The 23,945-nt window shown below is 40.4% G+C and overlaps 1 protein-coding gene and 1 pseudogene across 1 annotated transcript in view; both read left to right on the top strand.

Annotated features, from left to right (window-relative positions):
- The window catches only part of LOC122760601 (NACHT, LRR and PYD domains-containing protein 3-like), a 45,816-nt gene that overhangs the window by 2,770 nt on the left and 19,101 nt on the right, over nucleotides 1–23,945 (top strand). The window lies entirely within an intron of this gene.
- On the top strand, nucleotides 90–10,817 carry LOC122760600 (annotated as a pseudogene).

The raw sequence follows: 23,945 nt of genomic DNA, 5'->3' as shown, positions 1-23,945 counted from the left end.
AATGTTGTTTTTCTGTCTCCACTAAACGTCTTCAGCCTGTCCTCGTCTCTGAATACGTTTCCAGCAGTAAATCTAGTCAGAGTCCGTGATTGGTCAGGGACTCATGGACAAGCCTCTCTGATTGTGTCTTTGAGACTTCACACATAACAAACACTAGAGACTGTCCTTCAGGGACTTTTGTCTTCAACCTGTCAAACTCATGTCATGTGAACTTGGCTGAAGAAGAATCGTAGGTGCAGCACATTGAAAACCTGGTAGAAACAAATGATTGTTTAGTAAATGACACTGAATCTTTTCTCCTCAGAGTTGATCAGCAGAGGACAGAGGTTCTCAGTGGTCAGTCTGTCCAGCAGCATGGAGCAGACCTGGACTCCATATTTAAGGTGTGTAAATGTACAAACATGACACTACTGTTAATACTGAAGCAGAGTCCTGGGGCCTCATGTATAAACCGTGCGTACGCACAAAAAGACGGCGTACGCTTGCTTTCACGCACAGACGGCATGTATAAAAATGTACTTGGCGTGGAAGTTTGCGCATCGCAGCGCAAACTCTCGAGCTGCCGTGAGAATTTGCCGAGAGCTCCGCAAACTCTTGTCAGGTGGAGACGCTGCAATATTAAGCTCTGAAACTTATCACAGTGTTTGAAAATAATATTATTAATGTGTCTACAGTGACAAACATGAATTTTCTGTGACAAACAATACTGATACACCACGTACGTTTGAACATATGTGGATAACATCAGAGAGGACACTGAAGACGAAACTGATCCTGTGAGCACACACACACACTACAGACCTGTGTGTGTGTGTGTGTGTGTGTGTGTGAGAGAGAGGAAGACTCACTTATTTACTTTGAGCAAATTACTGAAACTAATTTTCCACATTTAAATATTTTCTTTATGTAACACAGTGATGTAAACACAGCTGCTGACATGAACACATGAACACACGTCAGTCTATAATGTTTTAAACACAAAATAAAGTTACAGACTCATTTGTTGTAAGAAAACGGGACTTGAACGTTGAGTAGAACATTTTCTTTATCCCATTTTAATCCACACGATAACGAAATAACTACGAAAAAGTTATTCCGCCACCACTGCGCCTTTCATCGGAAGAGAAAGGCGCAGCATCCACAACACAATCAGTGACAGTAATGAATGGTTACATGGAGTAACTCTGTGAACGCAGTGTGCTTATTTTGTGCGTAATGTGTGTAGATGATGACGTGTGACACTTATAGATTGTTGAAATGATCTCTAAATTCAGCTCACATGGATCAGTCATGTCTAAACATACATGTTACACCAGAAACAAACATGCACAGGATCAACTATCAATGCACAGCCAGTTTTTTAAGCATCAATATTAATATGAGAGCAGTCGCTGTGACCCTGACATTTAGTTCCTTTGTGTTTATCACTAATTCCAAAAAAAACAACCAAAATAATCTATTTTTACAGATTTATACATCATAAATTGCACTTTCCTTCTTTTTCTTTTATTTCCCTCTTTCTTTGCTGCCACAGTTGTCCTTTTTCTTCAGGACAAAGGCGTTTTAGAGTCATCTGTATATTCATTTGTGGGTGGGCGTGGTGTGTTCCTCATTCATCTCCGCTCAGTTTCACGTTGGATGGGATGTATAAAGAAAAGGTGCGCAGGACTTGGCGTATGCACAGTTTTATAAATCTGAGATTTTCTTTGCGTACGTACTTTATAAATGTTGTGCGTACGTCGTCTTTTAGTATGAAAGCTGCGCACTCTTTTATACATGAGGCTCCTGGTCCTGACAGTCTGGATGCTGCTCTGTGGACCTGCAGGACTTCACTCTGTCACTGATCATCTGAGGTTAAACTTCACATGTTCTGTTCCAGCTGCTGGAGGAGAACATCATCTGCTTTGTGAAGAACGAGCTGAAGAAGATCCACAAGGTTCTGGATACAGATCACACAGAAGTCTCAGAGAGTCAGAGGGAGGATGAGGAGCAGAGGAGCAGCAGAGAGGCCTTTCTGAAGATCACAGGGGACTTCTTAAGGAGGATGAAGCAGGAGAAGCTAGCTGACAGTAAGAGGACTTTTAATGTGAAAGGAAGAACATCTTATTTTCTCAATGATCCACTCACTGATTTATTTTCTTGTGTTCTGTCAGAAATCAGAGCTTCAGCTTGTCGACGTGAACTCAAATCAAACCTGAAGAAGAAGTTCCAGTGTTTGTTTGAGGGTGTGGCTAAAGCAGGAAACTCCACCCTTCTGAATGAGATCTTCACAGAGCTCTACATCACAGAGGGAGGGACTGGAGAGGTCAATGAAGAACATGAGGTCAGACAGATTGAAAGAGCTTCCTGGAAACCAGATAGACCAGAAACATCCATCAGACAAGAAGACATCTTTAAAGCCTCAGCTGGAAGAGACGGACCAATCAGAAGAGTGATGACAAAGGGCGTGGCTGGCATTGGGAAAACAGTGTTAACACAGAAGTTCACTCTGGACTGGGCTGAAGACAAAAGCAACCAGGACGTACAGCTCATGTTTCCCTTCACCTTCAGAGAGCTGAATGTGCTGAAAGAATAGAAGTTCAGTTTGGTGGAACTCATCCATCACTTCTTCACTGAAACCAAAGAAGCAGGAATCTGCAGGTTTGAAGACTTTAAGGTGGTCTTCATCTTTGATGGTCTGGACGAGTGTCGACTTCCTCTGGACTTCCACAACAGTGAGATCCTGACTGACGTCACAGTGTCCACCTCAGTGGACGTGCTGCTGACAAACCTCATCAGGGGGAAACTGCTTCCCTCTGCTTGCCTCTGGATAACCACACGACCTGCAGCAGCCAATCAGATCCCTCCTGACTGTGTGGACATGGTGACAGAGGTCAGAGGGTTCACGGACCCACAGAAGGAGGACTACTTCAGGAAGAGGTTCAGAGATGAGGAGAAGGCCAGGAGGATCATCTCCCACATCCAGACATCACGAAGCCTCCACATCATGTGCCACATCCCAGTCTTCTGCTGGATCACTGCAACAGTTCTGAAGAACATGTTGAAAACCAGAGATGGAGGAGAACTGCCCAAGACCCTGACTGAGATGTACATCCACTTCCTGGTGGTTCAGTCCAAAGTGAAGAAGGTCAAATATGATGGAGGAGCTGAGACAGATCCACACTGGAGTCCAAAGAACAGGAAGATGATTAAGTCTCTGGGGAAACTGGCTTTTCAGCAGCTGCAGAAAGGAAACCTGATCTTCTATGAATCAGACCTGACAGAGTGTGGCATCGATATCACAGCAGCTTCAGTTTACTCAGGAGTCTTCACTCAGATCTTTAAAGAGGAGAGAGGCCTGTACCAGGACAAGGTCTTCTGTTTTGTCCATCTGAGTGTTCAGGAGTTTCTGGCTGCTCTTCATGTTCATCTGACCTTCATCACCTCTGGAACAAATCTGTTGTCAGAACCAACAACGAGCCAGTGGTCCAGACCATTTAGAAAAAAACCTGAACTGAATCATCTGCACCAGAGTGCTGTGGACGAGGCCTTACTGAGTCCAAATGGACACCTGGACTTGTCCCTCCGCTTCCTCCTGGGTCTTTCACTGGAGACCAATCAGAAGCTCTTAAGAGGTCTACTGAAACAAACAGGAAGTGGTTCACAGACCAATCAGGAAACAGTTGAGTACATCAAGAAGAAGATCAGTGAGAATCTGTCAGCAGAGAGAAGCATCAACCTGTTCCACTGTCTGAATGAACTGAACCATCGTTCTCTTGTGGAGGAGATCCAAGAGTCCCTCACATCAGGACGCCTGTCCACAAAGACACTGTCTCCTGCTCAGTGGTCAGCTCTGGTCTTCATCTTACTGTCACCAGGAAAAGATCTGGAAGAGTTTGACCTGAAGAAATACTCTGCTTCAGAGGAGGCTCTTCTGAAGCTGCTGCCGGTGGTCAAAGCCTCCAACAAAGCTCTGTACGTGGATCAGTATATAAATATTAATAAGACATATTCTAAAGAGCACAAGACAAACATGTTTAACCTTTTGTTCATCACTGTTTTCTACCTCAGACTGAGTGGCTGTAACCTCTCAGAGAGAAGCTGTGAAGCTCTGTCCTCAGTCCTCAGCTCTGTGTCCTCTTGTCTGAGACACGTGGACCTGAGTAACAACGACCTGCAGGATCCAGGAGTGAAGCTGCTGTGTGATGGACTGAAGAGTCCTCACTGTTCTCTGGAGACTCTCAGGTCAGAACTCTGACTCAGACTCTTTGCTTCTTTAGGTTCTTGTTGATGAAGATGTTTTTTCTGAATCACTGAGTTCATCATATCTTCTTAACTCCAGTCTGTCAGGTTGTCTGGTCTCAGAGGAAGGATGTTCTTCTCTGACCTCAGCTCTGAACTCCAACCCCTCCCATCTGAGAGAACTGGACCTGAGCTACAATCATCCAGGAGACTCAGGAGAGAAGCTGCTGTCTGCTGGACTGAAGAGTCCTCACTGGAGACTGGACACTCTCAGGTATTTCCCTCTTCCTTCTCCTCCTTCCTCTTCATGTTCATCAGCAGTATTCAAACTTGTCAGCAGGTTCAGGTTGAAGATGTCCTGTTATTATGTTTTCCTCTGTCAGTGAGTATAACCAAACATGACACTTTTTAAACACCTCGTGAGAACGAGTGAATGTCACGTAGTTCAGCCTGAGAAACGACCAGAACCATGAACTGGACAGATCATCTGCACAGAGTAGCAGCATCATGTGAGAAGTCCTGGTACTGGGTACAGATCAGTCCTGGTCCACTTCAAACAGTCTACGGTCAAACTAAAGTAAATATGTCTTTATTCTGTGGTGTTTGTAGTGAGTTGTGTAAGAGATGTTCGTCATCTAACAGCTACAATCAAGTTGTTCTTCATTCTTCATTCAACGGTGAAAACACACAAGTTTTGGAAGCAGCAGTAACAGCGACGAGCCTCTGCAGCAGCAGCTGCATAAGTAGCCATGTGTTTCCTCTGTGACGCGCAGCTGAAAAAACCACGAAAGCACTGGAAACTAGGTCTCGATTCAAGCAAGCGATCAAACAACCGTAATTCAAATACAAAGTTTATGCTTTTTAGACCCACAATACTGCGATTTGATACACTGTAAAAAATACAAATGAAATCCCTCTATTTTATCTATTTTCTTTGTTTACTTGGTTTGTGCTGGGCCAACTTGTTGCTGGTTTACTCGTGGTGGGTTTCAAATGTATAAACAGAAGTTGTCTTCTGTGTTGTCCACGTGGTGGCGCTGCTGAGTAAATGCTTAGCCTCCTGAAACTGTGGTCTCTGGTTCTGCAGACACCGGCCGTTTCTCAATATCCATACTTGTGCGTACTTGTGCGTACTTGTGAGTACTCCGGTACTGTTCAAGTGCTGTTCCAATTCTCAAGTAAGCGAACAGCGAGGACCCGGAAGTATTCTCGCTCTGCCCATTTTTACCAGGTATGCATCGGAGGTGACTTGAGCGTACTTGGGATGGCCATGTATCCCAGAATACTGAAGTATATGAACTAAGAAGAACACATTAACACAGCTAAAGTTTAATACTTCAATAGAATAGAATAGAATAGAATGCCTTTATTGTCATTATACAAGTTGTACAACGAGATTTACTTGACTTCACCTTGAAAGTGCATACAGCTAACAACGAAGAACAATAACAACAACAACAACAACAACCAGTGTATGGGTCAAGGACATTAAAAAGAAAAAGTGACCCTAGTTAACGTGAGGTGGGTTTTCAGTTGCAGCGTACTACATTAAAGGATATACAGCCATCATTCTTATTGCACAATATGAAATAGCAGGTCTGTATCAGGGTTTAAATATAAAAAGTGCATTTCTATGAGACGTGACCCATAGCAGGGTATAAAAAATAATAAATAAGACTATTTCCACAGTGTGAAGTGTTTTTTTTTTTTTTAACAGTATATGAAATATAGAAATATAAATATCACAGTGTGAGATATGATTTTAGCAGCATATAGAATATAAATATCACAGAGTGAAATGTAATTTTGCAGTATATAAAAATAGAAATATAAACATTTACACAGTATGAAAGTGATTTTAGCAGGGTACCATTTAAAAATACAGATATTGCACAGTTGGAATGTAATTTAAGCAGGATAAAAATCTGTATATACAATATAAGTAGTGCACAGTATATAAGTATTGCATAGTGTGGAGTAAATTATTAAATAAATAAGCATTTCAGCATGAAATGTAGAGTATTGCACATGCCAGAATGTGTGAGAGTATGTGGTAGAGGTAGGATGGTCAGTGCATGTCCATGTTCAGTGTGGTTATGGCTCTGGGGAAGAAGCTGTCCTTAAGTCTATTTGTCCGAGCTCGGACACACCTGTAGCGTCTGCCAGAGGGCAGCATGTCGAACAGATGAAAGCCGGGGTGGGAACTGTCCTTAACAATGTTCCTCGCTCTGTTCAGGCAGCGAGAGTGGTAAATGTCCTTTAGGGAGGGGAGAGTGCAGCCGATGATCCTCTGTGCTGCGTTGATGACTCTCTGAAGACCCTTCCTGTCTGCTTCAGTGCAGCTGGCGTACCACACTGTGATGCAGTACAGCAGCAGGCTCTCTATGGAAGAGCGGTAGAAGTTCACCAGCAGCTTCTCATCCAGGTTGTTTTTCCTGAGCACTCTCAGGAAGTGCAGGCGTTGTTGGGCCTTCTTGGTGATCTCCGTGATGTTCGGGGTCCAGGAGAGGTCAGCCGAGATGACGGTGCCCAGGAACTTGAAGGTCTGGACCCTCTCTACACAGACACCGTTGATGTAGAGGGGAGCTGGGTCTGCGCGGTGCCTCCTGAAGTCGATGACGATTTCCTTTGTCTTTGTGGCATTCAGTGCCAGGTTGTTCGCTGAACACCACGTTGTCAACTTTAGGATCTCATCCCTGTAAGCAGACTCATCTCCCCCTGAGATTAGTCCAACCACAGTGGTGTCGTCTGCAAACTTGACGATGGTGTTGCCAAGGTGGGTTGGGCTACAGTCATGGGTGTAGAGGGAGTACAGTAGTGGGCTCAGCACACACCCCTGTGGAGAGCCGGTGCTGAGTGTGCGGGTGGAGGAGATGTGGTTACCAAGTTTAACAGTCTGTGGACGGTTCGTGAGGAAGTCTTTTATCCATGAACAGGTGTGTGGGTGGAGGCCTAAATCCACAAGTTTACTGACCAGAATGTCCGGGATGATTGTGTTGAAGGCTGAGCTGTAATCGATGAAGAGTAGCCTCACATAGCTCCCCTGGTGTTCCAGGTGGCTCAGCGCAGTGTGGAGAGCTATGGCTATGGCATCCTCCGTGGATCTGTTTGCTCTATAAGCAAACTGATGTGGATCGAAGGTCTGAGGAAGGCTGTCTTTGATGTGGTGAAGAACCAGCCTCTCAAAGCACTTCATGATGACCGGTGTTAGGGCGACTGGGCGGTAGTCGTTGAGGCTGTCTGTGGATGATTTCTTTGGCACGGGGATGATTGTAGCTGTCTTCAGGCAGGATGGGATGGTGGCTTGAGACAGGGAACGGTTGAAGATGCAGGTGAAAACTTGTGAGAGCTGGTCTGCACAGGCTTTGAGCACCTTCCCTGGTATCCCGTCCGGGCCAGCTGCCTTCCTTGGGTTTACTGCTCTTAGCACCCGTCTCACTTCAGAATCCTGTACAGTCAGTGTGACGGTGCTGGGTGCTGGTGGCTGCGGAGGTGGTGAGGCTGTATGGGGCTCAGTTTTCTCAAATCTTGCGAAGAAGCAGTTCAGCTCCTCTGCCAGCGAGGCGTCTGGGTTCCCAGGTGTGATGTTACAGCCCCTGAAGTTTGTGATATGCTGTATGCCTTGCCACACCTGTCGCGGGTTGTTATCAGAGAGGTGGTCCTCTATCCTCTTCTTGTAGGCCGACTTAGCATCCTTGATTCCTCTCTTCAGGTCTGCTCTGGAGGCACTGTACAGTTCCCTGTCACCTGACTTGAAGGCAGCGTCACGCTTCCTGAGCAGCATTCGGACCTGGCTGGTCATCCAGGGTTTCTGGTTGGGAAAAACCCTGATGCTCTTTTCCACAGTGACGTTCCCAATGCAGTACCTGATGTATGACAGTACTGCTTCTGTGTGCTCTGCCAGGTCCTGGTGTTCAAATACCTCCCACTGAGTGTTCGCATAACAGTCCTGTAGCTGAGAGAGTGCATCGTCCGGCCAGGTTGTAACAGTCTTTTTGAGAGGTGTAGTTCTCCTCCTGAGAGGGGTGTATGCCGGGGTAAGGAGCAGAGAGAGGTGATCTGACTGGCCTAGATGAGGTTGTGGTATGGCTCTGTATGCATGCTTGATGTTAGAATAGACATGATCCAGTGTGTTTGCACCCCTGGTTGGACACTTAACGTGCTGAAAAAATTTCGGAAGAACCGTCTTAAGGTTCGCCTGATTAAAATCCCCAGCTATAATGTGAACTCCGTGTGGGTGCGCGCGCAGCTGTGTATTTATTGTTTTTAGCAGGCTAGCGAGAGCTATGCTAACGTTAGCATCCGGAGGTATGTATACAGCTGTAACTATCACTACTGTTAGCTCTCTGGGTAAATAATGTGGTCTGCATTTAACTGACATGTATTCTATGTCCGGGGAACAGTGTTTATCTATGATTTTGCTATTGTTTGACCAGTCATTATGTACGTAAATGCAATGTGTTGATGATTGACATTAATAAGTAAACATGAGACAAGAGGGTCTCTGGGACACATGACAAGTCAGACCATGCGTTTTACAATAGGCATCCTGTATAGGACAGGAAACTTGAGGGTCTGTTTTGAATATGGTTAGTTAGGAAATATAGATGTCTCTTGTTGGACTAAATGGTGATATTGTCCAATTTAAAGATCATGGGACAGTATGGTATATCCGGAGCCAACTTGTTTTTCAAGTTGTTGCATTATGGAAACAAGAGAAAGGCGGGGGTCCAAACATGTGATGCCTGCAAATAAGAATGCTAGAAAATCTATATAAAGTTAGTTTTGCTTTTCTGAGGCAGAATTGTTCGGAGATTCGGCAAGAACACATTCTCCCGAGCTGCTGCAGAGCTTGGTTCTGATGCCTGACTTGTGACTAAATCAAATCCCTTTGTTCGGTACAAGTCCTGTGTCAGTGGGGTCTTCTCCTGCATCATCAACTCATCACCTATCGTTCATAAGAAGAAGGAAGCCTGACAAAAACGACAAAAACGATAAGCTCCGCCTCTGCGGACGCTCGGCGCTCACTGTGCCCGGCACAGAGCAGCGTGACCTCGGCCTGTCCTGATGAAATGATCCGCTGGCTCAGACGTCGCTGTCATTAGATGCTCGGTGTGATCCATAGATTTGTTGTTGACGTGTTATTTTGTTTTTAATGGAAACGTTTTGACCTGACAGTTTAAAAGTTTGTATATTATTAATGTTTTATTTATTTTAACTTTGAATGTTAGATTTATATTAAAGTCGCACGGTCATTGTATCTGTATTTAAATATAATATGTAAATATTAGATATGTAGAGTAGTATATATTTGTACAAGTCATATATATATATATATACTACTCTACAATGCTGTAATATATCTATTTTCCACATTGTATCATTCGTGTTGTATATTTTAATAGAAATAAATTAATAAATGATGTAAAATATTTAAAATGTAAAAATAATAACAACATATATATGCATTTATTAAAAGTATTTCATATGTTCATTTATCAACACTGTAGGTGGCGCTAATGAGGCTGCAGCACTGCAGCACTACAGCAGAACTACAGCAGAACAATACATACATACTTGCATACTTGAGTATTGAGAAACAACCACATACTTGTGTACTCCCGTACTTGGCAAGTATATACTCCCAGCGTACTTCTCAAGTATATACTTCCCAAGTAAGCAAGTACATACTTGCTTACTTGAGTATTGAGAAACAGCCACCGTCTTCTCTTTGAAACACACCTGTCCTCGTAGTTCATCATTGTGTCCACCAGAGTGCGTCATTAAGACAACAGTTTGGACTCATGTTGGACAGAAACTCATTCAGACTGTTTCTTCCTCCAGGATGGACCATGCTGGAGAGCACAGGTTAAAACCTGGTCTCAGGAAGTGTAAGTATGAATTTACAGGAAATAACAACATATCAGCTGATCATCAATAAACTGCAGCTGTGTCTCGTTGTCTTCATCAGATTCATGTGAACTGGAACTGGACACAAACACAATGAACAGAAACCTCAAACTGTCTGACGACAACAGGAAAGTGACCTGTGTGACAGAAGATCAGTCGTATCCTGATCATCCAGACAGATTTGAGTTCTGGTCTCAGCTGCTGTGTAGACCTGGTCTGACTGGTCGCTGTTACTGGGAGGTCGAGTGGAGAGGAGCTGTTTATATATCACTGAGTTACAGAGGAATCAAGAGGAAAGGCAACAGTTCTGACTGTGTGTTTGGACATAATGATCAGTCCTGGAGTCTGATCTGTTCTGATGATCATCATTACTCTGTCCGTCACTGTGGGACACGAACACCCATCATGTCCTCTGTCTCTCACAGAGTATCAGTGTATGTGGACTGTCCTGCTGGGACTCTGTCCTTCTACAGCGTCTCCTCTGACTCACTGATCCACCTCCACACCTTCAGGACCACATTCACTGAACTGGTTTATCCTGGGTTCCGGGTCTGTCCTGGTTCCTCAGTGTCTCTGTGTCCTCTGTAGGACATGAAGAGACAGCAGCTTCAGTGGTGGACGAGGTCAAAGCTCGTCTCAGTCGTTCTTTGTTGAAACCATCAATAAATGAAGACTTAAAAAATCAACATGTCTGTCATTAACTGAGCCGCCGTCCTGCGCTGTGAGCGCCCCCTGCTGCTGAGAACCAGCCTGAAACACACAGGTTCACACACACTGAGATAAAAATAACAAAAAGTGAATGTTTGAAAGTGAAATTAAAAGATACAGAAAGTAAAATCAATTAAAAATGAATAAATGCTTTATATAAAATAAAAAGAAAGAAGTCAAAATAATATAAAATAAAATTCAAGGTTTTCAATCCAATAGAAAACAAAGTAAATAAAGATGTTAAGAGTTTGACTCTTTGTCTGAAGAACATCATCTTCTCACTTCTCACTTCTCACCTTTCTGTCCCAGCATGCACTGCTTATCCTCCTCCTCCTCCTCTTCATGCTGCCTGACAACAGCGCCCCCTGCTGTGTGTGAGCAGAACAACACTCAGAGTTACGCACACACGGAAAATGAAACACACATGAGCAGATTATGCCATGAATGAGGAAGTGTGGTTTCTGCTGTGATGCAGGTGAAACTGAGTGTGCGTGACCTCAGGATGACCTCTGTCCTCCTGCTGGTAAGTATTTAAAAAAACAAAAAACGCAGAGACCCAAGACAAGAATGTTTTTTTTTTGCATGAAATAACTAAAAAAAAAAAAGTTACTTGAGAAAGTTTCTGTATGTTGTTATTAACCGTTTAGGTCGGTATAATACTTGATGTATTTGTTTGTGTTTCCATAGCAACAGTACCAAAATGACCAGCCCCGAGTTTGTCCAACAGTGAGATAAAGACGTGAAAATGTTCTGGAGATATCGTAGACTAAAACTGACGTAGTTTTTAGGAAACTGACGTTTGTAAAACACTCACTCTCCCACACACACACACACTCTCACACACACACACACACACACGCACACACACTCACTCATACGTGTTTTCAGGACATATCAGGTTGTGCCTTTCCCAGTGACCTAGAGCCCTGGGAATGGAATCGTTGTTATTTTCAGCTTTTAATCTCAGTCATCATCATCATCTAACCACTTTATCCTCCACCAGAGGGTCGCGGGGGTGCTGTGCCAATCTCAGCTACATCGGGCAATAGGCGGGGTACACCCTGGACAGTTCGCCAGTCCATCGCAGGGCCACACACAACTAGAGACAAACAACCATTCACGCTCACACTCACTCCTACAGTCAATTTAGAGTGTCCATTTACCTATCCCCACATTGCATGTTTTTGGACTGTGGGAGGAAGCCGGAGAACCCGGAGAGAACCCACGCACTCACGGGGAGAACATGCAAACTCCATGCAGAAAGGCCCTTGTTCCAACCGGGGCTCGAACCCGGGTCTTCTCGCTGCAAGGCGAGAGTGCCAACCACTACACCACTATATATATATATATATATATATATATATATATATATATATATATATATATATATATATATATGTATATATATATATATATATATATATATATACATATATATATGTGTATATTAGGGCTGTCATAGTTAACGCATTAATCGCAATGCGATTAATTAAAAAAATGAACGTGTTAATTTTTTTTGATCGCGGTTAATCGTGGCCCAGTTGGTCCTCTACTAGACTGTAGTGTGGGACCTCCAGGCCAGGTGGCGGTAAGGCACCTTCAAGTTGTTTGCCAACCGCAGAGACGAAGAAGAAGAATGAGAGTGTCGTTTTTGTCAGGCTTCCTTCTTCTTCTGAACGATAGGTGATGAGTTGATGATGCAGGAAAAGACCTCACTGACACAAGACTTGTACTGAACAAAGGGATTTTATTTAGTTACAAGTCAGGCGTCAGAACCAAGCCGCCACAGCAGCTTGGGAGAATGTGCTCCTGCCGAATCTCCGAACAATTCTGCCTCGGAAAAGCAAAACTAACCTTATATAGATTCTCTAGCCTTCCTACTTGCAGGCATCACATGTTTCGACCCCCGCCTTTCTCCTGTTTCCATAATGCAACAACTTGAAAAACAAGTTGGGTCCGGATATACCATACTGTCCCATGATCTTTAAATTGGACAATATCACCATTTATTTAAACAAGAGACATCTATACTTCCTAACTAACCATATCCAAGACAGACCCTCAAGCTACCTGTCCTATACAGGATGCCTATTGTTACAACGTATGGTCTGACTTGTCATGTGTCCAAGAGACCCTCTTGTCTCATGTTTACTTATTAATGTAAATCTTTAATACGTTTAAGTATTAAACATTAGTTGTGTTAATGTGTTCTTCTTAGTTCATATACTTCATTCCCCCCTTCGAGGCTAGATGTGGCTTAGTCGCCTTGACATAATAACGCTTGCCTACTTGCTTCAACAAAATTCCCTTTATGCAGTCTTGTATCTAATGTGAGAAACAGTTTAAAACTTCAATTGTGGGATCAGCTAATTTAGTAATTTCCTATTTGATGTCCGGTTTGCACATTATTTTAACTATTTTAGACTAGGTAAACTAATCATCTACCTTAATTAAAACAAATTCGGCTACACTTAGCCACATCCGTCGATCTCCTTCCAGCCACACTTCTTTAAAACAAATACTCTCTAAGTGTAGGTGTAAGGGAACCTAGGATCAGCTGTTATCTCCCAATCAGAAAAACCACCCCTCCTAAAAGGTGGGAAAAAGACTAGGAGACCTTTTCCAAAATAAAATTGGAGAAACTCCCATCCTTGAGCCAATTGGGACAAGAAGTCTCCATTAAAATTTTAACAAATACCATCTAATTTTATGACCCTTTGTCAATTGGTCACATAATTCACATTTTCTCTATCGATGTTATCAAACAGTAATATTAATGTACAACAGAAAGATTTCAAACATCTATATCAATGTCAGAGATTATATCACAAAAACTATAACGGATAGTGAGATAAAAGAAAACATAAAGACACCTGATTTCGACATATAGGGTCAGAATAAAATAAGTCATCCGATGTACCCGTTGAATATTAAAACTTAAGTAGTGTTGCCTTCTAATGCTATGTAATACAATGCAATGTCCATATTGAATTAGTGTATCCCGTTATTGTCCTCTTCAGGGTCCACAGTCCATCCTTTCCTTTGCTGCTGTTTTGAGCTGTTGCTCCCTTGTACTTGAAGATGTTCCCTAAAAGAACATTCCAACCAGTTTGTTCGATTGACGCCACGGCATGCTTCTTTAGCCTGGATTGCTGATGATGTTGGTCTCATCGCAGTACAGGATTCTTCTTTCACTGGCTCATTCCACCTCTCTTTGGACCCCATTCTGGCGCATGGGTTCACAGACAGCTTGAATCACTCAACTTCCTTGTCTCGAGCAAGGAAGCCACCATCTTTTCTGAAAGAAAACAGACCTACAGACAAGACTATGGAGGGCAGTCAGCTAATGTGGGTTATTTGCTAAAAACAATGCAGCAGCAGTATTAGCATAGGTCGACCTGTTAGCATTTTCATGCAGCATTAGCTCTGGTGTGAATTAGCATGCAGTGACTCCACATACGTTCAATTCAGTGTAGTGTTAGTACTCATTTCATTTAACTTGGTTGTCAATATTGCATCACTTCTCTTAACCCAAACCTTGACTTTGAATAAGATATGATAGATACTTTCACATGTTGTTCGTTTCTTAGTTACCTTTAGGAGATTTAATACATGTCAACACAAATACTGATTCAGAAACAATCCATCCATTTTCACTGCTCCATCCCCCATGTGAGGATCTCAGAGATGCTGTCCCAATTTGAGCTGACATAGGCGATAGGTACACCATGGACAGTCAGTCCATCGCTGGGTTACATATAGACAAACAACCACTCACTCTCATACTCACACCTATAGTCAATTTAGAGCATCCAATTTACCTAATCCCCAACTCAGAGATTAAATTTAGTTTGAATAACATTCAGTTAAAATCCAATATTCAATTCAAATCAACAACATTTTTCATCAGCTTTTTCTGCTCCAAGGTTGTCAGATGGTACTATATTCAAATGACCAAAACGATTCAGCACTATCACTATGTATTGTTTTATTGATTCTAAAGCCTACAGTGTTCATAACTAAATCGATCTAGGAATGAGATTCTCGTGCAATATTAGACTACTTTTCATACAAAGCTTACAAATGTATTACATTTTTCCATGCACAAATTTCAATTACAAATGTATCTAATTTTGTTTCATCATCTCAAATGCAAGTTCATTCTTATAACTTTCATTTAATTTATTTTATTGTTTCAAAACTGTTCCAAAAATGTATTTCCATTATTCCCCCCTGCGAGTCCTAAACTAGATTAATCAATGAGAAGTCACATTGAACCTAATTCCAATCTGCTAACATCTTATTACTTCAAACATAGTGTCGCAAAGGGGAACAACATACTTACTACAATGGGAGTTAACCCTTCAATCAATTGCTCTTTTGAGATCAAATAATCTTTTATCATTGGTTTATAGTCTTCATTCCTGACTCACCCCTTTCCTTAATCAACAAATGTTCACATTTGATTGTCTAATAGTCTAATAATAAACATAAGCTTGTTTACAACACATTTCTTCCCAATTGATTAATGGAACTTTAGGCAGAAGCCAAATTTGGCATTTTGGTCGTCACTTTTTCAAAAGTTCCCCCCTTTGTAAAAATATTCTCCATTTAAATTTACTGAATTCACACCTTCACCTTGATCAGGCTGAGCTCCACAACCACGTTCCACACAATCAGAGTCAGCTTGTGAACTTGTGCAGTGTTTCACAATATGTCCAGTTTCACCACATCCACAGCACACATCTGGTGTGGCAACATCATTTAAGTCATTGTTCATCGCTGTAAGTGACCTCGTCAACGTCACTGTCCATCACTGGAACTTGTGTCTTCTTGTCATGGTCTTTTCAACACCCAAAGCTGTATCTGTGCCAGCTTTCTTGTCATGGTCTCAATTCCCATCTCAAGGATATGTTCACTTTTCAACGCCTCTGGGTCTGTTGTAGAGGGAGATTCATACCGCAATGTTCTCCACATCATCTGTTGATAAGCGTCGAATTTAGTTTCATCTGCCTTGGGATTCACCATCCATTTCGGAATTTGGAATGCAGTAGATTCTCCACTGCTGCTGTTCCAAGACCTGGAGTCTCAAAGTGCCAAGCTTTTCTTTCACTATTTTCTCCTCATAAGTTCTCATTCACTCACTAGCCCCTTCATGAATGTCTGGCAGTCTGGACGTCAGCCTCCCAAGGTCAAGTGTGTTATACATTACGACCCTCAGTGCCTTTAATCAAAATAGGATATTAACCAGAAGAAAGTCTATATTGTGAGTGCATGCTGGGTCTATATTTTAGATCATAACCTGGCTTTGAATGTAATTTCTTGCTGCAGCTTTCCCTGTTTGTTGGCCTGCAGTTTCCCAATTTATCTATCTACCTAGCCTTTCTCTGTAAAGTGTCATCCCGTGCTGTATAGCAATTTAGCATTTCTGTGTTTGGCTTTTTAGCCTCACTGCAAAGATTTGGAATCAAACATTGTGACCTGTCACTTCTAGAGTTGAAGCAATCTGTTATTTCAGAATAGCATGTAGGACAATCAGTAAGTTAAGGTGATTTTAGCTCTGCCTTTAAATCAAATCTCCATTAATGTCGATGAACCCTATAAGTGATTGATACAGCCCTGCAGTCTTCAACAAGCTCTTCTGATTTTCTCCGTTTTGTTTTTATTTATTCATTTTTATTTATTTATTTTGTACATCCAGCACTATTCTCATATCATTTCTGTATTGTTGGCCTTCTGTCACGAAGAAACCTATTATTACTAATTCTCTATTCATCTTTTCTTTTGTCGTTTTCTACTTTTGGCCTATGTTTGCTGATCTCTAATTCAGACTGTCATGTTCCCATACACATTTAAATCAAACATTCTTCTTTTTGACCAGGCATTCTAATCCTGTACCTCTGTTTTCCCCATTTCACTGACATCTTTTGAATGCTTTTCATGAGGTCAGGATGCTTACTCCCCACACCAATGTCTGATGTCATATACATTGTTAATTTTTCCAATATTGTTTATATATAAATCTTGAGATTTGTTACTTTGAACAGTTATTCATTATATTTTTCACTTTTAATGCTACAGCAAAATACAATCAACTTCAGAAACAGCCTAAATATCTGAATTCATCTACCAAATTTAAAATTTCTTTAGCCAAATCTTATTAGTAACTATCCACTTTTGAATTGTATGTGTGCAGTTTACATACAGTGGCTTTAATCCTGTTTCCTCCTACTCAGAGGAACCGGGGGAGGTGACTGAATGTCAGAGAAAAAGATGATAGGGTAACATAGATAGCCCCACCTACTTCACACGGACTTCTCCAGTCTCATTTCTATCTCAGACAGCGAGGAGAACACTGCTCCAGGCCACGCCCCAAAATCACAGAAATTGTGACTTTACATTAATTTTCCAGTTTCTATTTGCACCACTTTTCATCACTAAAACTTGAGTCACTAAACAGTGAGTCACTATTAATTTATCTTTCAATGTTATTCCAATCAGTTGTAAATTACCATTGTATGTATCTTAACTTTGCAAATAAAAATAATAAATGTCAACACCATCATAAACACCTTGAAGCAGAACACCATTTCCAGATTAGCACATTTGACTTTGTACTTTTTCATTCAAACATTGAAATTCAGATGGCAAGGTTCAGTTGTAACATAGATGAGTTTGATTGGCAACACATTCTGGACAACTTTCAGCACAAACACATACTCTTCAAAACACTCTTCACATGACACACAGAGACCCACACACACAGAACAGACTCTTATGTTTACACAGTTTTTAGTAGGTCAGTCCACTATACCTATATTAAATGTACGTATGTTTTTTATGTTTTCAGGAGATATTCAATTTGGGCAGTGATTGTGTTTACTTAAGGCCTGAGAAGAAACAGAGCGTCCCCCATTTCCTCTCTGCCATGGGATCCCTGAAGAGAACACAGCGTCCTATGTCTCTCCTTATGACCTCTGATATCTCCTGAGCCTAATTCATGTGTCAAAATGTTGCTTCATACAGTCAAATACGCTTTTAAAGAAGTCTATGAAGACACAAATGATTATTTATCACCCAGATTATTTCAGCCCTATAGTGACTAGAATATACATGTTACAGATTTATATGTTAGTTAATGACCACTTCAGTAATGTTCTCATCACATCAACCACATCCACACAGCACACTCCTCTTCTCCTATTATGAGATAAAAAACATTTCTAATGAAACATATTCAGCTTAAATACATGATCTCCCATGTATTTCCCAACTGTTTGCTCCAGGAAGGTGTGTTCCAGAGCAGATTTCACTGTTCATGAAATAAACCATTCACATACGTGTACCCAACATCTCACAGACGATAACAGAGTCCATTAAAAAGCGTGTCGTATAATTTATCAGCTGGGGCTGTTGAAAGCACTTCTTGAATAGCTCAAACAAACAATAGCCCATTCATCCTTTCACATTCATACTCCAATAAAACATACAACCACTTAGAACAAACTAACCATTTTTTTGGGGAGTTGCCAAGGACTTAGTGTCTTGATCAGGGACACTTCGTCATCAACAATTCACATAAACGCATTGACTATCTCATGCATTATTACACAGCCATATACAGGAACAAATTAAGATTTCACAGTGACAGGAAATCCTGCTCTTTTCAAAGAATAAAATCTCTTGTCTTGGCTTTTTCAGAAAAGCAGGCTCCTCCTCCTCTCGATCAGAACCTTTCTGTTTAGCCTAATTGAATAATTATGAATAATTTGTGTGTTGGTAAGTAATTTTGGTCACAAAACACCCAGTTACCATTATTTACTTTAATAAATGCGTTCATTTATTAGTACTGTTGCTTTCCTGTAGTCATTTATTTATCTATCTAATTTTTTATTTTATTTCAAAACATACTAATCAAACCTATTCTTTTAGTTCCCGCTTATTTCTTAAATTTTCCTGACTAATTTGACAATGCGTGTGTGTGTGAATCTAGCCTGTAAAAGATTCAGCTCTCCCTAGCAGAGCAACTGTGCTCTTTTACCACAATGAATCAACTCTTAGAACCCGTTGTTCACTATTTCTTAATCCTATTATATCACTAGTAATAACCTAACCCACGATATAATAAATTAAACTAAAATAAAAGCTCTGACTTACTAACTAACTTATTTTCCTTTATTTATATAAGTCTCTCCAACTTCTTCAAGGGTCATCCACACCTAATGTGTCTCATGCAATTTCATGCAAACTACCAAACCCTTTTTCTCTACATTCATTTTTACCCCCTACGATCAGACATTAAATGAGATAATGCTCCAAACATGGTTTATCTTTTTATCGCAAATGCATTATTTCTTCTTTCCTCTACGTTTCTTCTTTAAGACTAAACTAAATTATCTCCTTTGACTCTATTTTATTCAACTTTCTTTTGTTCTCATCAATGTTGTTATTATTATTATTATTATTTTTATTCTTATTCCCCCAAATTCAATCTGCATTAATCTGGATTTTTCCTCATTTTATTTTAATTTTCTCCAATATTCTACCTACAATGTCTGCTAGCCAGACCATACTTTAAAACTAATTTTATTTACCAATGGATCCAATATAACAATCAAATCCCTAATAAATTTCAGTAATCGCTCATGAGATTGAAAACACCATCTCTCCCCTGCAGCCCTGGCTTCAATGACCACATGTCAAAAATAGCTTTTCCTCCTCACACAAACTCTGAAGACGAGCTTATGTCCACACACACATAAAACAACACAAAGCCATGGCACACAAAGTAAAGCATCACAGAACAACACAAACTAACACAAGACAACACAGTCCAAATTTTTAATTTTACCCAATCTCGATTTTTTTTTGAATTTCAATTTTTAATCTTAATTTTAACACTTTCTCTTTTATCTTTGTAAAGCGTTTTCTCTTCTTCTCTTCCTCTGCGCGCAGTCCTCTACGATCGATCCGTTTATATACCGGTTTCCCTACCGAATTTCGTTACCTGTCATGGCTTTAATGATTGCTACAGCGTGTCCGCCTTTGCCTACCGAATTTCGTTGCCTGACCTGGTGGATTAACTAACATTTATTCATCTTTGTCCCTACCGAATTTGTCTGCTGGTCGGATCCGATAACTAAGACTATCCCTACCGAATTTTCTAACCTAACCAGCCTTTTATCGATTATCTAGCCGTTTCACAAAATTAATTTTCACGCTGCCATCTAATTCACACATGCAGGTACTGTTATTCCCACACATGGCCATTTAGCCTGGCTCCCACGTTACTCACTATACTACACATCATGCGGACCACGCTATTTATCATTATCTGCAGTTTCACTTCTTTAGTTAAATAAACCCATGCATGGGATTTTCCTTTTGTCCTCTAAATACACCTGTGCACAGGTTTTTTCCTTTTCCCTACCGTTTAGATTGTCCCTACCGAATTTGCGCTCAATTTTCACAAAGTAGATGAGTACCATGACTTACAGTTTCTTTTGGAAATCTGGCACCGCATATTCAACACTGTTTTTGTTAATCGTTTGATCACTTGTCCCTTGTAGAGCAATACTTCTTCTATTCAAACCGTGGTCATGGTAAAAAAATACCCCCGGGCTTCTGAATGGTTCGTTTCACTTTAGAAAACTTCAAGATGGCTCAGTCGACAAAACCAAAGTAATATGCGCCTTGTGTCCGACCATCACCAAAGTACTAGCAGTCTGAGCTAACACCTACTAGCAAAACATACCGGCAGTGCAGTCCAGGCTAATAGCAAGCAGCAGATTGGTCAGAGTTCTATGGTTGAGTGATGAAGCTAAGTTAACTACAGCGGTAGCAGCACTGTCTACTGAAAATGTTACCTTAGCAATTGGCTTCATAAATAGGAGAAAAGTTAGCACTAAGAGTTCAGAGTTCTGAATCTGATGTGTCTAATGACTGCACTTTTTCATTCATTTAACTGTCATTAGGCCCTGTTCTGTTTGTCATTGTTGTCTACTACCTCTTCACTTTGAAGACCACATTGTTGTGGCATTTTATGTGCTGTGTTTTTGAAATAGACATGTCAAGTGGGTCTACAATGCACTTTTTTATTTCAAAGAAGAAATCACAGATAAAAGACATTTTGTCTTTGTGTTTATTTGATTCTAACTATATTTTTAATATAGAGATTAATTGCGAGTTAACTATGGAAAAAACGTTTGACAGCCCTAGTATATATATACATATGTCAGTGAATTGTGAAACCCTTAGATATACACAGTGTTCAGGTTTTTGTGACTTATAAAGACCAAGTAGGGACAGAGTCAGAATTTGCAACTTTGCTTCTGTTATATACGTCTGAAATATCTACATAATAATCATACATGTATATGCTCACTAATCAGGTAACCTGGTAAGAAATATCACATGTTCATACAACACAAGTGAGCAAATGTGGTCAGTCGACTTATCATTGTGTTGGATTTATGAAGCAGTAAATGTTCAAGTGAAAAAAAATCATGGGAACACTTTCTGCCTTTCTTGCTTTACAAGGCCCAGAATGAGCAACAGGGTCATTCCTACAATTCGGTGCCATTTCAGTCCCCATGACATTATATGGTATATTTTGTTTAAAATTATGCTAATATTCATTTAGAAAATCACATTTTAAATAGTAAGATCATTGCTACCATAAAACATAGCAATATATAAAAAGGATGAATTAATTAAGATTTTATTGCAAACAGGCCAAAGTGATGTGTCCCCATTCATGTTTGCTCAACTACACTTACAATTATAAGTAATAAAAATAAAAATATATGTTTTTTTTCATTATTGTTGCATAATCTTATTTTCTGAATAAATGTTTTTTTTTTATATGAATTCATTTTTAATGCTTTAAAATTTCAAAATGATTTATGTCCCGGTTTTGACGTCCCCCCCGTTACTCTGATGGATAACCCTTTAAATACACCCACTGACTATTCCTCAAGTCACATGATCCTCAGGAAGTAGCAGAGATATTTGGAGGGAACTTTTCAACAAGAAGCCGAGTAAGTATCACTCTTCAATCTACTGTTTTTTAGCCTTTTAGAATGGCTCACTGACTCGGCAAAGCTTAACACGTCCATTCTGTTACTCCATTTTATTGTTGTCATTTATATTTTTTTGCAAATGTTAAACTATGGTTAATAAATATGTTATAAATCCTCCTCTGTGGACACCTCATGCTAGCATGTTGTTCATCGCATTAGCAGCTATGGCTAACTTTAGCCAAAAATGTTCACCCTGTTACCATTTTGCACAGTAACAGGGTGGACTCATAATAACAGGGTGGACCTAAGAAGGCTAATGAATAATTATTTCCAGCATTTGTTTGTATTTTTTCTTTTTTATATCATTTTTTTATACATTTGTTGTTGTTTTTTACATACTTTCAAAATGTCTGATTAAACAACATGCATCTTTTTGTCAGTGAATGGCACCGCTGTCTGCTGCAGAAAAGCAACGGCGCTACAGGGCACGGCGTGATGCAGACCCTGAAAAACGGGCTCAATACCTAAATAAAGAGAAAGAGAGGTGGAGAAGTGACAGAGAGGAAGGAAGAAAAAGGAAAGCGTCAGACCTCAGTGAAAGAGAGAAGAGAGCACAGAGAAAGAAATCCACAACGCCTCCTTCAGCACCTGAAAGTCCCCCACATAACGAAAATACCCCCAAACCAGGGCCCTCAAGGTTAGACGAAAGTTGATAGTTTAATGATAAGAGAAGTCAAATCTAAAGTTGTCTTATCTGATGGTTTTGCCCTTACTATGTGTGTGGCCATACAATTTATTTTAATGTGACTATATGACCGTCTATCCTTGTATTGTTGTATACAGAACGTGTATCCACTAGTCATTGTAAATTGTAACAACATTCTTGTGTTTTAGGCAATAGAGGAATGCCAGACAGGGCAGAAGGAGGCTACAGAATGAAATCGAACAACTGAAGAGAGAAAAGAACAAGAAAAGAGAAAAGAGAAAATGTCCACCCTGTTACATGTTGTCCACCCTGTTACCCCTGTATTTTTATGATAATAAATTCAAATGGAATAATATTGTTGCTTGTTTTTGTGGTTACTAATGTGGCGAATGAATTGAAAAACTCAAATTGTCAAAATTCAATTTATTTCTTTTTTTATTGCAAAAGGAATATGTTGAAACCAAATTTTGCCTTAAATTAGAAAGATAATGCTTATATATGGATATTTTCTTAAATACTTTCACTGAGCAAATGAGGGACATTTTTGTTCTTAGAAAATGTAAATATCACAATGACTGTGCATTCCAAACACTTATTAATAAAGATGAGAATGTCCCATAACAGGGTGGACATTTGGCCCATGTTGTATGTCAAGAATTTGGTCAAAAGTATTATAATTCAATATCCTGAGCTGGACCAATAGCATTTTCTTGTAGTTTAATAATTCCTCGTTCAGATGAAATAATAAATTCTTGCATGGTTACATTTTTTTTAAAGAAAGTCACAATGCTGAAATGGCACCGACTTCTTGTTCATGTGCAAGTGAGAGAGCGTTAATATCCACATGTTTGTTTTGTGTTTGTTTATTTTGCTACATTTGATTTGAGCACAAAATGACTGCTGCTTTGAACAGGAAACCAAGTGTCAGCTCTTATCTCTGCATCAACTGGAGTCAAACATTAACAGAACAGACGTTAACACAGAACAACAATGCTGCCATCTTCAGTCAAATGAATGGATTTCTCAGATGTGTCACGGGGTTCTGCTGCAACTCCTCAATAGACCCAAAGATGATGGCGTAGTCGACTGATGTTGTGTTTCCCTTTTTATTTGTCCAACCCAAGATGCATACCGGGAAAAATATTTACAGGTGAAAATCAAAACAAATATGAAAATTGTCCCAAAATGCTATTTCCAAAAAAGAAACCTATACAAGTCTCAATCAAAATAATTGAATTCAGTTGTGAGGGAAAATAGGTGTGTTACCTCCTCTGTAACCCAATATACACTGCTCGAGTGGGAGGTAGAGCGCTCTTTATATAGGTCCTCTGCCCCTCCCATCCAAACATCAATTATCCAAAAATCAATAAATAAATGAA

This window comes from Solea senegalensis, unplaced genomic scaffold, assembly GCF_019176455.1.
Source record: "Solea senegalensis isolate Sse05_10M unplaced genomic scaffold, IFAPA_SoseM_1 scf7180000013812, whole genome shotgun sequence".
In the NCBI taxonomy this organism is placed as follows: domain Eukaryota; kingdom Metazoa; phylum Chordata; class Actinopteri; order Pleuronectiformes; family Soleidae; genus Solea; species Solea senegalensis.
The sequence above is the reverse complement of the archived record's forward strand: the minus strand, read 5'-3'. Positions and strand labels throughout refer to the sequence as shown.